Raw genomic sequence first — 15,510 nt, 5'->3', positions numbered from 1 at the left:
TGATTGATTACCATTCCTTTCCCCCCGTCCCATCCCAAATCATTATCCTGATGTTGTTGTTGTTATAGATTCAGCTACTCGGAACAAGTTCCAAGTAGCACGGGCTATGGTGAGCCCGTAGTGAACTTTCCTGGCACAGGAGTGGTGCTGAATCTCTCATTATCCCGATCCCTTCCTAGTGCTATATACAGTAGTCGTAATGGCTTGGTGCTTTCTCCCGATAGTTTTCTTTCCCCGCTCGACTCGCAAGCGGGGATTCCCAGTATGGATATAAATGGTTGGACACGTTTCCTTTCACCTAATGCATCTGTTCACCTAGCAGTAAACAGGTAACCGGGAGTTTGGCAACTGTTGTGGGGTTGGGAGCAAGTATCAATAACAAGGCGACTGAGGCAATAACCGCCGTGCGGTTATCGCCTACAGGAGCACGCAATTAAGTTTAACATAATTATCTCTGCCGCCTACGTTGAAATAGGAGCTCTTCTCCTCGCCAAGATCGTAGGTAGATAGACTTGTGCTACAAGTGTATTTACACTTGTAGCTCCACCTGTGTTTACACTTGTAGCTCCACCTGTGTTCCACTCACGGCTACACACCACGATTATATAGACACAGAAGTTTCTTGGCCGCCCAAACAATTTTTCATACGCCTGAAAGATCTTATCCACAGAGCCGGATTTAAACATTGAGGGGGAGGGGGGGGGGCCGGAACTCCTCAAATTCGAGAGGCCCTCAACATAGAAATTAAATTACATGACAAATGGAAAGTGAATTACAATGGTAATAAACCGCGTATGTTCGAAAAAAAAGTTTGAGTCCGAAGAAGACACTTGTCTGAATTTATTTTTCTCACTCGTGTTGACTAAGAATAACTTTTATTACATTTTTCAGTTTGTAACATACGCTAAAATGTTGTGAACTATACTGATGATCAGATATGGTATGAAAAGGTATTGCCTTTATTTCTTTAAATTCCCTGCACATCCATATGCACACCCCTGCTAAGTTTTTATTTTTATACTGCTCTATCAGATATTAATTATTGAATTCATACTAAATAACCGCCGATCAAAAGAATAGTAAAGAAGTTTAGTTTTCCTTTTTCTATTCACAACCAGCAACAAAAGTTTAAAACAAATCACTATTATTATATTTTTTATAAAGGAAGTCTGGAGGCCCCTCAGCCAAGGAGGGAGGCCGGGGCAATTGCCCCCTGACAAATCCGGCCCTGCTTATCTACCCCAATACAAATAAAATATTGCCCCAAATCAGCTATGAGATTCTTGAAAATTCACCGTTACCTCAAACCAAGTCCACTACGGGCTCACCATAGCCCGTGCTACTTGGAACTTTTTGTTCAGAGTAGCTGAATCTAAAACAACCTCAAACCCTCAATTACGTTTGCTTGCATCTCTTAAATCTATAATATCTACTGTCGATAAGTCGACGATATTTTTCTGAAAGCTTCATTTTTTTATATACATGTGTGTTCATGGCATTATTTTTCTCCCGTAAACTTGCTAGGCAGGTATCCAGAATTTTGTACTTCTTTTTTTAAGTAATTTAAGTGTTCTATAATGTTCCTGCGATTAACTCAATTTTTTGAAAATTATCATTACATATCTGCTTTTGACAAGTTTAGAAATGTATAGTTATATTGGACAGTTGGTTTAAGTTGGGTTTAAAGCCTATGAACCTTTCCGGGAAGGTTATTAAAGCTACTGCAAGAGCTGTTGAGCAACCAGTAAGTATACTTTAGTACTCTTAATAGTATACAGTATATACCATGACCGGAGTATATTGTTCGGAGTATATAACCCTTGTGCGTAAATGCATACCAGCACAATTATTACATTACATTATTACATCATACACCAGTCATACTAGCACATCATGATAATCAATAGTTATTCATATTGAAACTATAAAAAATGCGTATTTGTATAAAATAGTTTTGAAAAGTTGTAGAGAAAAGTAGCCAATAAAATAATGTTTTATTTTTGTGGTTTAATTAATACTAAAAGATCTACAGTTCTTTGAGGATTTGTAATAATAAATTACTGCATAGCGAATATGAATTAATATATTAGGCTAATAAGTACATATCTTCAGCTGACTAGGCCTATAACTACTGACTAAAGTTTTTAAACATTTGGATCTGTTTAACAACAGTTTCAGACGCTATACTGAATAAGTGTTCAAAACTATAGCGTGTCAGTAAAATAAACATTGGGAAAGAAGACTGTAATAATCACAAACTCGGTAGTTCTATCACCAATAACTACATATAAAATTCACAAACATTTATACCTAATTCCCAGTATATTTTATATATATACAGGAAACAAAGTGAAATATTAAATGCAGCCACACAGCCAAATGCAGCACATCTGGTTTAATACAAATTGTTAAAGTTGTGATGCAAAAGAAGTCCTTTGATTCTAGAAGTTTTAAAAAGTGATTCCTATGTACAATATTATACATTTGTTGAGTCCCTGCTGTTCATGGTGTACAAAATAGACATAACTATGTATGCGGGAACTTTGGGGTCACACGGCCAGAACGTCCCGGCGAAGCACGATGTTCCTGTAAGTTGTGATGTTGGCAATGTTGTCCGTGTGGTCAGTGACGATCGTGGTGGGTGGCGTTTCCTCGACAACCCAGATGCCTGTGGTGTTCCTCTGGGTTCTGATTTCCACTTATACTGTGTCGGCGCTCAATGGGGCTGTGGTGTCCACTTGGGTTTGGGCACTGTTCACTTAGGCTGTGGCGGCGCCCAATAGGGCTGTGTCTTCCACTTGGGCTACGGCTGTGGTTCTGTTCTCTTGGGCTACGATTATGTCTACTCGGGCTACAATGCCCATTTGGGCTGTTGCTCCCCCGTGAACCCCGGCGTCCACTAGCGCTGGAGTCTGAACTTCGACGGCTGTGATGTTCAGGCTGACTGAGGTACCTCTGTGGACTTCTGTTCTCTCGCAGGCTGGGATGTCTGTTAGGACTTCGGTGGGCATGAGGCTTGTGGTACCGATGTGGGCTGAGGTGCCCACCCCTGCAACAATGTCCCGGAGGTCTAAGATGCCCACGTCGACGCTCGTGGCCCTTGGACTCTTCTCGACTCTTCCGGGGATTATCTTCAGCGTCCGGGTCGCGGCGACCGAAGGAAAAAAATCTCATCATTGAGATAACTGTTATCTTCTACTTCTTTAGATGGGAATGAACAGTTGAGAGGAAGCGGTAACGTGTATCGTAGACCAGTATGATATACTCTAAATGTTCAAATAGGTCCTGGAGAAGTGAGCGGAGATCAACACTGGGCACTAAGATGGGTTCTGGAGTAGTGAGCGGAGATCAACACTGGGCACTAAGATGGGTCCTGGAGTAGTGAGCGGAGATCAACACTGGGCACTAAGATGGGTTCTGGAGTAGTGAGCGGAGATCAACACTGGGCACTAAGATGGGTCTTGGAGTAGTGAGCGGAGATCAACACTAGGCACTAAGATGGGTCCTGGAGAAGGATGCAGAAATCAATACTCAACACCGCTTGCAACGGCCGCAACATCTATGATAATCAGAATACTTGCAATTAATTAAACCCAGAAAGACTGTACTGTGCAGGATATATAGATGAACAGTTCGTATCTTAACACAAATCCGAGTATATAAATGGACTTAGATACCCATATAAATGACTAGTTATCATGGGTTCAACACTTAGTTATTAAGACTCAACTCTGTTTAGTTGATATAACAGATTTTTTACTACTGCAGTGAATAACACTGAACACTTGGTGCTCGACTTTATCTGTGACTGAAGTATTGACAAGGTGAACGTTGAGCACTTTAGGTGAAAAGTCAATAAATGACCACTGGTCACCTCAAATTAGCAGTGTTGACTGATGTGGTGCACATAGACGCCCACCGAACACGCAGTGCTGCACTGGGGAAACTGTAAAGACTCTCATGACTATATATATATTGAAAACGGGCTACGGGCTCCCACCTACAAGCTGTCACGAGAATATTGTTGCCAGACAATTCAATCTAGTATTAACCAAGACTCTCAAAGCATTATTAACTATTACAGACATTTCCTCGTTGCATCTATCTATATCGTCACCTGATACGCTACTTTATAATGTGTTAACAAAATCCTGTCAAGCGTAAATCTCAGGACAGGTGTATCATGCCCGCGGTGCCTTGCATAAATATTTTTGGCAGGGGGGAGGCGTGGGTCTCGGGTGTGAATGTGGCTTGATCACTGTATGATAATTATGTAAAGACAAATTTGCGTAGTTTTTATGAAATATGAGGTGTGAAGTGAATGATTAACGTAGACTACTAATATATATAGTCTCAACGGGAGCTGGAAGCAGGCGTGGCCTGTCAAATTAATTAAGTCCAATATCATTCCTGTGGATTTTTCCAGATGTAGTTTGAACTTAATATTTACGACTTCGGTGGATGGACGATTATGTTTATTTTTTATATTACAGGTGAAAAAGCATCTCTTGTTTTTGGTCCTACACTGTGGCTTGTTGAGCTTAAAGTTGCATTGCCCATTGCATGAGTTATATTATACTTTTAATGAAGTAATATAGAATAATTAATACCTTTTGATATGTTCGGTAGTTTAAAGGTATCAGAGATCAGTCCTGTGAGTAGAGTTGTTAGTCGTGATCCAGACCCTCATCATTTCGTGGTATAAAAGTTGACTTAGTTCTGGGATGACTTAACTTTTTACCTGAATTTGCCTGAAAGTCATTATCTCTCTAGCGGCCTCGACGGGAACAAGAAGCCGGCGGTTTGTCAAAGGTCTGCCTATTGTTCTTGAGAATTAAATTGTTCGACTGGAGGTTGAACTGAAGTAATTCCTTGACATCTGCGGCTTCGACGGTACCATAGGTTTATATTGGTTTGGAAGGTACCATGGGTTTATAACGGTATGGGCGGTACCATGGGTTTATAACGGTATGGGCGGTACCATGGGTTTATAACGGTATGGGCGGTACCTTGGGTTTATAACGGTATGGGCGGTACCATGGGTTTATAACAGGTATGGGCGGTACCATGGGTTTATAACGGTATGGGCGGTACCATGGGTTTATAACGGTATGGGCGGTACCATGGGTTTATAACGGTATGGGTGGTACCGTGGGTTTATAACGGTATGGGTGGTACCATGGGTTTATAACGGTATGGGTGAAAACTCATTTGACGTTTCACTGTGGCTTGTTGAGCTTGAAGCTGTTGCCCCTTGTTTATGTTACAGTTGATCTTTTAAAGAAGTGACCTCGATTAATATCCTCCAAATTGTTCATTTTACTGCTATTGGATGGGTGTAGCGTAGATTATTAGTAACCTTATGTAATTGGCTTACCACAGATTGAAATTGCTCGGCTTAGCGACTGTTGTGGTCCAGTTCGTGAACTAATTGTAGGTTTATTACCGCCCATGGGATGGACATGGGGTCCACTACTGCCCACAGAATGGGTATGGGATATAATACCACCCGCGGAAGGCGTAGGCGGCCGCTATAGTCCACTAAGGGGTCCATTAACGCCGATGGGATGGGTATGGGATCCACAACCACCCACGGGATGGATATGGGGTCCACTACCGCCCACGGAATGGGTATTAGGTACATAGTAAATGCACAAAATCAGTCAACCTGTCCTCGATGAGGACCGTGACTGGCCGCGGTAGGGGGGTGAACGTGTGTGTGTGTGAGTACTCGGGTCCCATGGTGGCCTGATGTTTACAACTGGTGAACTGCTGCTTCGCCCTGCCTGGTGCTTGTCCTCGCTGCAGGTGTAGCTTTGTTGTTAGTATGGGGTCGTCCTCGCTCCCAGCTGCGACGGTTTTCATGCAATGTGGATTTTGCTACCTTGTCAATCAACCAAATCAACCAGGTTGTGTGCTAGGATTTTCTACATTTTTTGAGTAAACAGTGAGGATTCTGGTTGGTTTTCAAGTGGTTCATTACGACCGTACTGTGAAGTTACGACCTTCCTGGAGTTTATGGTGTGTTACGAGGGAAAGGTGACGCAGCTGCAGAATTGCCATGACAGTCACGGCTACTAAGGTAAGTACAGTCTGTGTGGATGACATGAGTCAGACTTTTTCGTTTGTAGTAGTGAAGGACGCGCCTTTTGAAATGTTGGAAGACCTCATCCTTCGTGTCCTGGATTGGTTTTGAAAAATGGAAGGTATTCGTCAGAACATGTATTCATTTGGTAGAGCGAAGGGTCTACTGTATGGCACCCGGTCCGTCATGATGGTCATTAAACAGGACGTCTCTTCTGTGATGCTTGTGGGGTATAAAGTGTGTTTCCTCTACACGGGGCCGCCCAGGGCATGTTACAAATGTGGGTGTCTCGGCAATTTGGCCGTCGGATGTACTGTTAATCTGGCTGACCGGGAGAATATCTTTAGAGACCTGGACTTTCCTCCATTGCGGGTGGGTGGTGAGGTGTCCCAGTCGGATGGTATCGATAGTGATGATGAGTCTCGAGTACAGGATGGTGTCAACCTACGTTCAGGAAGTGACCGAATGGCAACAGCTGCGGTGGATGTGGTAGCCGGATGCAAGGAGGATCCTGCGTGTGTGACGATGCAGCGGGTGGTGGGGTATTCTTTGTAATTAGGTTAATCCTATGTTTTTTATATTTGCGTTTCTTGTTAAAGGCTTTAAGATGCCACTAGTGAGCCATGGGCTGTTTAATATTTTGGTAGTTACTTGCTTGGTGAGGAGAGGACAGTGTGTGTTGTAGAGGCTTAGAATTTTTGTGAGGAAGATGACGGTTAATGAATTGATATTGTGTATTCTTGAATTCAGATTACCAGTTTATGTTGTGAAATGCATTTATAGGAGTTCATATTGCTGCTTTGCTGTGCAGTCTGAAGGTTAATTTTTTGGTATCTGATGGTGTGATGTCTATGTTTGCTATGAGAAAGATAGGCAGCTTGTCCTCAGGGAGGAAATAGACTTAAGGGAATTCAGAGCGACTACGTATTGCAATGGTTAGATTAGGTTAAGGATACCTTAGGTAAGGCCGTCAGGACTGAAAACATATTTTTCACCTACAGGGTTATTAACCCATGGAACCACATACCCGCCGAAGCCGTAAATGCCCAAACTTTTATATTTTAAAATCCAGCTGGAAAAAAATATCAGATCAAATGGGGACACCTTTGACAAGCACCTTTCCTCGTCGAGGCCACTAGTGTGTTAGTGGCACTCGGATAAATTATGTTGAGCTTGATGAAATGTGAAATATGGAATTCGAAAACTATTTGAGCATACCCGAGAATTCCGTTTCAAGATAATCAAATTCTTCAGACACTTTGAAAGAAAACCGTTTTTAGCATATACTTTTCAATTTTAAACTAACGCTTTATAATAAAATATTTTTTGAGAGTTTAGGACAAAGGATCACTTGCCAGTTTACATGTAGTTATACACTTTCAGACCATTATAAATATCGAGATAACTAATCAGGTGGTTTGAAAAGTAGGGGGGGGGGGGGGTTTCTCATTGTAATGGACTTGCCCTGAAGACAGGCTCAGGTTGGACAGTGGTAGGTTGTTCTGTCAGCGATTATACCAGAACCAAGCGGAGTTATGTTTGTCCTCAACTCTTCACGTATCATATATATGCACGTATATACTCTTGTATAAATAAAATATTATAATTATTATAACATTTATATCGTCTATCCAAATACAAAATTTAAAATTAATAGCTGACTTTGCACAGCGCTATCAGGTGCTCATGGTGTAGTGGTTATCACATCTGTCTAACACACAGAAGGTCCCAGGTTCGATCCCTGGTGAGCACAATTGTTTATTTTCATGAAAGATTAACTGTTGATGACAACGTTGATGATGATGTTTCTGTTAGTAATGTAAATAGTAACTGTAGGCGATGTGGCGGTGACTGTAGTATTACAAGTAGTAACAATATTATCTTATTCATTTCTTAATTATGCACCCCATACTCATCAGGTGGGCGGTGGTGGTAAGGGTTACAGAGGCACATAATGGGTTCAGGAACTGAACCCTTAGCTAAACAAGTGACAATCTTGTGAAGCTAGTTACACAATTGTTAATATTATATACACATGTACATATATACACACAAATCAAATCAAATGTTTATTCAGATAAAGTACATATATACAAGGGGGAGTTAAACATAATGTTGGATTTATAGATAGAGCTAGTACATACATGCGCTACTATTACACACATCGTTTCGGGCAAGGATATGCATACATGTACACAGATACATATACATATCAACAATAGTAGAAGAGTTTGACTATGGTTTTTGGATCAGGTCCACACACACACATATTCAGTTTTAATTGATTTGTTCAGTTAAATGACTTCTTGGTTCAGATCCTGATTGCCTCTGAAACCTCTCCACTACTGCTCACAGACTGGGTAATAGGTACGTAAGAAAAAAGTTAGTTTGTTTAGCATACGTAGACACCGCAATTCAATGTAAGTGAATCAAGATACTTGTGTATTAACAGTCCAATTTCTTTCGAAATTGGACTGTTCAAATATAGAACGTTAAGAGGAACTTGTTTTAGCAACAGGCTGGGCGACCAAAACGGCATAATATAATATTTAAGATGTGCGTCACCTGATAAAAATAACATACAGGTGAAGGAAAAGCCCGGATTGCTACAGCTTGCAATAAATGTACAATATTTAGTTAGAGAAAAATAAAACTTTGTACGACCTTGCCAGGATTCGAACCTGGAATCTTCTGATCCGTAGTCAGACGCGTTATCCGTTGCGCCACAAGGCCTTGAACGACAGTGTGAATTTAAATTTAGTATAATAACTATATTTTGCTTATTTTGTATTTTAATTAATTCATAGTGTCAGGGGACAGGCAGCTAGAATATATTCATACACGTTAATCTTTTATCGAAGTCACCTCTTCCCCACCAGGATCGAATTACTGATCCCCGCCCATGATGCAACTCTACGATAAGCTGACTAACTCCTGGGTACCTACTTCTAGGTAAAGTTACAAAATAGTTACAAAACACAATGCTAGTTACAAAATTCAATGCGACAAACATAACAATTGTGACACTAGGCTCTCGACATATGTCAGTTGCTTAATTTAGAAACTGTACTTGGGGTCGCTCTCGAACCCATTGTTGATGTGACGACTTATACTGAATTTTGTAACTAGCTCATCAAGATTGTAACTTGCTTAACTAAATGAATTGTGGGGTTTTCAGTCCCTGAGCCTATTATGTGCCTCTGTAACCCTTTCCACTATATACCGCCCACAAGATGGGTATGGGGTGCATAATAAATGAACTAAACTAAACATGTCACATCATCAATGGGTTCGTGATCGACCACAATTTAAGTACAGTTTCTAAATTAAGCAACAGACATATGTGGAGAGCTAGTGTCACAGTTGATATGTTTGTCCTGCACACCGCCCCCCATCCAGTGGGCAGCGGTGGATAGGTTACAATCACTTAGTTACTATCCCACCCTACCCATCAACATTGGTGTTCCCCAGGGCAGCATACTTGGCCCTCTCCTCTTTCTCATCTACATTAATGACCTTCCAAATGCCTCCCAACACCTCAAACCAATTCTATTTGCTGACGACACAACCTTCATTTACTCCAGTCCTGATCCCCTTGCTCTAAATGCCACAGTAAATACTGAGCTAAATAAAGTCCATCTGTGGCTAACTGCCAACAAACTCACCCTTAACATTGACAAAACCTTTTATATTCTGTTTGGCAATAAATCCTCTAATCAGATAAATCTCAAAATAAACAATACCCAAATTTGTAACAAATTAGATGGTAAATTCCTTGGCATTCTCATTGACCACAAGCTTAATTTCCAGGGACACATTCTAAACATATCAAAAAAAGTTTCAAAAACTGTGGGCATTCTTTCTAAGATCAGATATTATGTACCACGCCCTGCCCTGGTGACTCTCTATTACTCCCTTATCTATCCATATCTCAACTATGGTATTTGTGCTTGGGGCTCTACTACCCAAAATCACTTACGTCCTCTAATTACTCAACACAAAGCTGCTATTAGGACAATATCCAATTCTGGCCCCAGACACCACTCGGTACCCCTACTTAAATCTCTGAATATGTTAGACATTAAGTCACTGCACATTCTCTCATGTGTATTATACATATATAAAACGCTAAACTATAATGCCAATCCTGATCTCAAAAGCTTCATAGAAGGTTGTATCAGAACCCATGAGCATCACACCAGAAATAAATACAGTTTTGATATTCCTAGAGTACGACTTAATCAAACTAGAAATGCTCTACAAATCAAGGGGCCCAGAATGTGGAATGACCTTCCCAACCATGTTAAAGACTGTACCTCTTTCAACCAGTTTAAGTTAAAAGCGAAGCTATACCTAATAAATTCCCTGTAACCTACCTTACCCTTCTATTGTCAACCAATGTCTGTTTTTTTCTTTAAAGAGCGCTGTTTGTCGACATAATTGTATTTGTGCTGCTTTTTCATCTATGTTTTCATTTCTTGTTTTCATTCTACTCATTATGCTCAATTAGTATTAAGCTTGTCATTTAAGTTTATCATGCCCGAAACGCTTTGCGTAATAGTGGCTTTAGGCATTGTATGTACTAGCTATACCTATAAGTTAAACAATCGTTGTAAATATTTATTGTATGTATGTACCTTACCTAAATAAAATTGTATTGTATTGTATTGTATTGTATTGTATTGTATTGTATCTACAGTTAGCAAACTGGGGATATTTGGCTTTCTGGTAGCAGATCATGTTGAAAGAAATATTTACACATCTCTGGTACATTTGTTATAGAATTGTCTCTGAATTCACGTATCTTTTCGCACTCCATCACATAGTGACGGAGGGTGTGCGAGTAATTTTGTTGACATAGTTTACATGTGGTCAGGTCTACATCGGCAGATAATGAGAATTCCCAGAGATACTTGTAACCGAGTCTAAGCAAGGCAATAGTAACATCTAGAAGTCTGCTGATTTTATTGGATGATCCATAGATGTGCGGCTCTTCTTGCATGATAGCATGATGACAGATGGAATTACTGGTGTCGATTTCACTTTGCCTCAAATCTACAAGATTTTGTTGAAGTTCTTGGTGTACTATTGCTCTCAGACCGCTTATTGACAATATAAAGTTATACTCAATTTCTCCATTAAAGGCAGATTCTTTTGCTAACTCATCGGCTAACTTACTTGCACCGGTAAGTTGCAACTGCGAGTTGCTAGTAGGTTGCAACTGCGAGTTGCTAGTAGGTTGCAACTGCTAGTAGGTTGCAGCTGCGAGTTGCTAGTAGGCCTGCAACTGCGAGTTGCAGCTCTCTGAAGGATTTCCACAATCGACTTGAGAATGGTCCAGGACGGACAGAAACGTCGTCGTCCCTTCACCTTCTTGTGTGTGGTCTGGTCAACCTACTTCAGCCACGTTATTGTGACTCCTCACCTGCGCCTGAAGAAAGTTGTACTTTGTCTGAGGACGGTTTGAGGCCTGGCAGGCGCCCCAGCCTAGGGCTGGGGCGAGCATGCACTTTGCCTGAGAGGGAAATATGGGCATCTCTTCCTAGTGAAGAGATGCCCATTTACTAACTACTCTGAAACTGAAAACGTTCTTTCTAATGTCTCTGTGGCTCATTTGGGTGCTCAGCTTCCACCTATGTCCCCTTGTGCGTGTACCACCCGTGTTAAATAATCCATCCTTGTCAACCCTGTCAATTCCTCTGAGAATTTTATATGTGGTGATCATGTCTCCCCGAGCTCTTCTGTCTTCCAGCGACGTGAGGTGCAGTTCACTGCAGCCTTTCCTCATAACTCGTGCCTCTTAGTTCTGGGACTAGCCTAGTGGCATACTTCTGAACTTTTTGCCAGCTTCGTCTTGTGCTTGACTAGATACGGGCTCCATGCTGGGGCTGCATACTCCAGGATTGGCCTTACATATGTGGTATACAAGGTTCTGAAGGATTCCTTACACAGGTTTCTGAAAAGCAGTTCTGATGTTAGCCAGCCTCGCATAGGCCGCTGATGTTATTCTTTTGATGTGAGCTTCAGGAGACAGGTTTGGCATTGTTGTTAATTTCAAAGTCTAATTCACAAACCAAATACAATATTTTAATGTAAATGTTGCAAGAGAACAACAGGTAGGACAGAACATTTGTAATAGACTCGGCAGTGAAGTAGTAATCGTCTGTCAGTCAAGAACTGTTAATGGCCGCAATAACAAGTATACAGTATATGCAATAACAGACTAAGAAACCCAACAACCCAAAGTTCCTAACACAACATTTTCTATTTATTTATTTATTTATTTATACAAGAAGGATACATTAGGTTTATGAGAGTACATAGCATTGATGATTTTACATTCTTGTAAATCCACTAGAACGCATAGCGTTTCGGACAGGTCCTTAATCTAACAGAAAAATTTAAGTAGGTAATTTGTTGCAAAATTGAAAAATATTAACAGGTACATTGTAAGAAAATTTGAAGACAAATAGTAAGTACATTATAGTGAAATTTGAGGATTATCAACAGGTACGTTGCAGCATAATTTGAGGATTATTTCTAGATACATTATAGTAAAATTTGCATTCAACATAACAACCATGATATAAAATGATGGCAGTGACTATAACGGTGAAGTTGTATGGCTTAGGCACATATATTGGGGGAGAGGGGAGCACAAGATACAGTGCGAGTTTGAAGCACGAGGTAGGAAACTATGAGGATGAAATTAGGTACTTTTTGGCTTTACTTTTAAATAAGGCGTATGTTGGACAGCTTTTTAATTCGTTAAGGAGAGTGTTCCATAAACTAGGTCCCTTTATTTGCATGGAGTGTTTACATATATTTAATTTGATTCTAGTGACTGATCAAAGATATATTTATTTCTGGTGTGGTGATTATGGGTTCTATTACATCTGACAATGAAGAGTTTGAGATCAGAATTTGCATCTAGGAACAAGGTTTTGTGTATGTAAATGGCACAAGAGAATGTGTGGTGCTCCTCTCGTCTTCAAAATAAGACTTCCCTTCACCTTCCTCGCCCTTTCTGTCTCCGTCTTCCCAAGGTGAGACGAAGGCTACTAAGACCGTCTTGGGGTACTAAAGAACATATACAACGACCGGAAAACTGGCAAAAAGATATCCAGAGACATTGCAGTAGCCATACACAGACTCAGACTTGGTTAGAAGTGCTGCTGGGAGGTAATGAACCCAATAGTTAAAGAGTGTCACATCTGTGAAACTGAAGCAGAGGCGCCACTATTGCACTACTTACTGGAATGTGAAGCTACTGAACCCCTGCGCATCGAACTCAACATTAATCCAACGACAGCAGCTGCATTAGATGCACATTCCACAGCGACTACAATGATTAGAAAAGCTGTTGAGGAATGGGACTCATTAGTGAGCATTCTGCATCTACATCCGCCACCAAGATAATGTTAATAAAACAAGATTAAAACCAGTGCACTAAAACAGAAGCGATAAATAAGCAGGGACAAAGGAGAAAGTCCTCTCCTCCATTTTAAACTTAGACCCAAATATCACAGGAAAAAGGTTATCATGTATAACCAAACTCAATTACGGGCTCACCATAGCCCGTGCTACATGGATACTTCGTCCTGAGTAGCTAAATCTTTAACAACAACAACAACCGGAAAACATAACACGACATTGCCTCTCATTACATCAAGTCTGTCACATGACACCAGCCTCTGATGTTGTTGCCTCTCAAGTCTTCCTACTTGGGAACCTGTACACTGAATATTGCTGATTTCAACACTGCCAGTGTATCCTCAGGATGGATATAGGGTCCACAACTAGTCACTCGATATGTATGGTGTCCACTACCACCCGTAGGATGGGTCTAGGGTCCACTACCACCTGTAGGGTGTTTATGGGGTCCACTACCAACTGTTAGATGAGTATGGGGTCCACTACCGCCCACAGGATGAATATGGAGTTCACTACCGCCCACATGTGTGCAGTGGACCCCATACCAATCCTGTGGATGATGGTGAACCCCCATACCCATCCTATGGGCGGTTGGAGGTCCCATATCCATTCTACAGGTGGTGGTGGACCCCTTACTCATCCTGTGGATGGTACTGGATTCCATACCCACCCTGTGGATGATAGTGGACCCCATGCCCATCTTCGTGGCGGTAGTGGACCCCATACCTATCCTGTGGGTGGTAGTGAGTCCCATACCCATCCAGTGCATGGGCGGTGCTGAGCCCTGTACCCATCGTGTGGACAGTAGTGGAATCCACACACATCAAATAGGTGGTAGTGGACCCAATACCCATTAACAGTTGGTAGTGGACCCCATACCTATTCTTTTGGGTGGTAGCGGACCTCACAAACATCGTGCGAGTTGTTGTGAACTCGATATCCATCCTGTTTGTAGTAGTGTACCCCCATGGACATTGCCACGTCATATCGTTTTCTGTTGACGTTCCTACAATTCATTCTCTTTACGTTTTCAAAGCTTATACTATTGTATATAATGTTTAGCGAAAACTTTTTTTTTTTTTTTTTTTTACATATATACAAGTTGTTACATTCTTGTACTAATTTATGTACGAAATAATCTAAATGTAATAATTTATAGTGCTTATTATAATTTACTGAGAAGCACAATAATTTCTCTTAAGTGCTAACTTTTACAAGATGCTCTGTAGAATAGTGGTTTAAATCATGGGTTGAAACATTAGTTGACACAAAATTAAGACATATAACTTTTGTTAACTCTTTCATTTTAGTAAAGAGAGCGTTCATCTGTTAACAGCTATCATCTTCGCTGACGACTTTTTTTTTTTTTAACCTCACTAAATCTTAATAATTAAGCCTTTAAATCATCCAAAATACTAAAATAAGATATCATAGGTGGTAGCTATGTATACCACAGGTGAACTATAAATCTTAATTATTTAACTTTGCCTCAAGTCAACTAGATTTTCTTGATCTAGCACTTAGAGCGCCACGCTCTCTACACTCGCCCCGCATTCGAGCTCTCCATCCCCAGCCTCAATCGGCTCTCTGCCCTGCTTCAGGCTTCGTCTCAACTAGTAGTAGTAGTAGGCATCCATCAGTCTCAGGAAACTATGGAGTTGCGCACTGGCGTCGGCCTGGTCTGGAGTGGCCTCACCAAGGCGCAAAGCCAGGGTAGGTCGATTCGGGGGGAGAAGCTGTTACCCAGGCAGCAGGTCCACCTTCTCCACAGTGCTGAAAGTCTCCAATGGAAAGGGAGCCCACAAACAGACTGCTGTAACCAATACTAAATATAACAAAACACTAAACTGTGTCTAATCAACCAAATAACATAACGTTAACATACGTTACAGACTCAAGAGCGGCCAGTTTTCTGTTCTAGCACCTTAGTGTTGCAATCCAGAGAGGAAATGCCTACTGTATCTTGGGCATACATAACCCAACTCTGCAGA

At 41.1% G+C, this 15,510-nt stretch overlaps 1 long non-coding RNA gene and 2 other non-coding genes across 3 annotated transcripts; 1 reads left to right on the top strand and 2 right to left on the bottom strand.

The window, feature by feature from the left end:
- Window positions 1-2,065: 2,065 nt before the first annotated feature.
- Window positions 2,066-6,779, bottom strand: LOC123755568 (uncharacterized). The gene is made up of 2 exons (XR_006772532.2): window positions 3,875-6,779; window positions 2,066-3,559 (listed from the first exon to the last, which is right to left on the bottom strand). It is a non-coding gene; the product is annotated as an uncharacterized lncRNA (long non-coding RNA).
- Window positions 6,780-7,765: 986 nt separating this feature from the next.
- Window positions 7,766-7,838, top strand: TRNAV-AAC (transfer RNA valine (anticodon AAC)). The gene has a single exon. It is a non-coding gene; the product is annotated as a tRNA-Val (tRNA).
- A 907-nt stretch (window positions 7,839-8,745) lies between these two features.
- TRNAR-ACG (transfer RNA arginine (anticodon ACG)) lies at window positions 8,746-8,818 on the bottom strand. The gene has a single exon. It is a non-coding gene; the product is annotated as a tRNA-Arg (tRNA).
- Between the last annotated feature and the right edge of the window lie 6,692 nt (window positions 8,819-15,510).

This window comes from Procambarus clarkii, chromosome 20, assembly GCF_040958095.1.
Source record: "Procambarus clarkii isolate CNS0578487 chromosome 20, FALCON_Pclarkii_2.0, whole genome shotgun sequence".
In the NCBI taxonomy this organism is placed as follows: domain Eukaryota; kingdom Metazoa; phylum Arthropoda; class Malacostraca; order Decapoda; family Cambaridae; genus Procambarus; species Procambarus clarkii.
The sequence above is the reverse complement of the archived record's forward strand: the minus strand, read 5'-3'. Positions and strand labels throughout refer to the sequence as shown.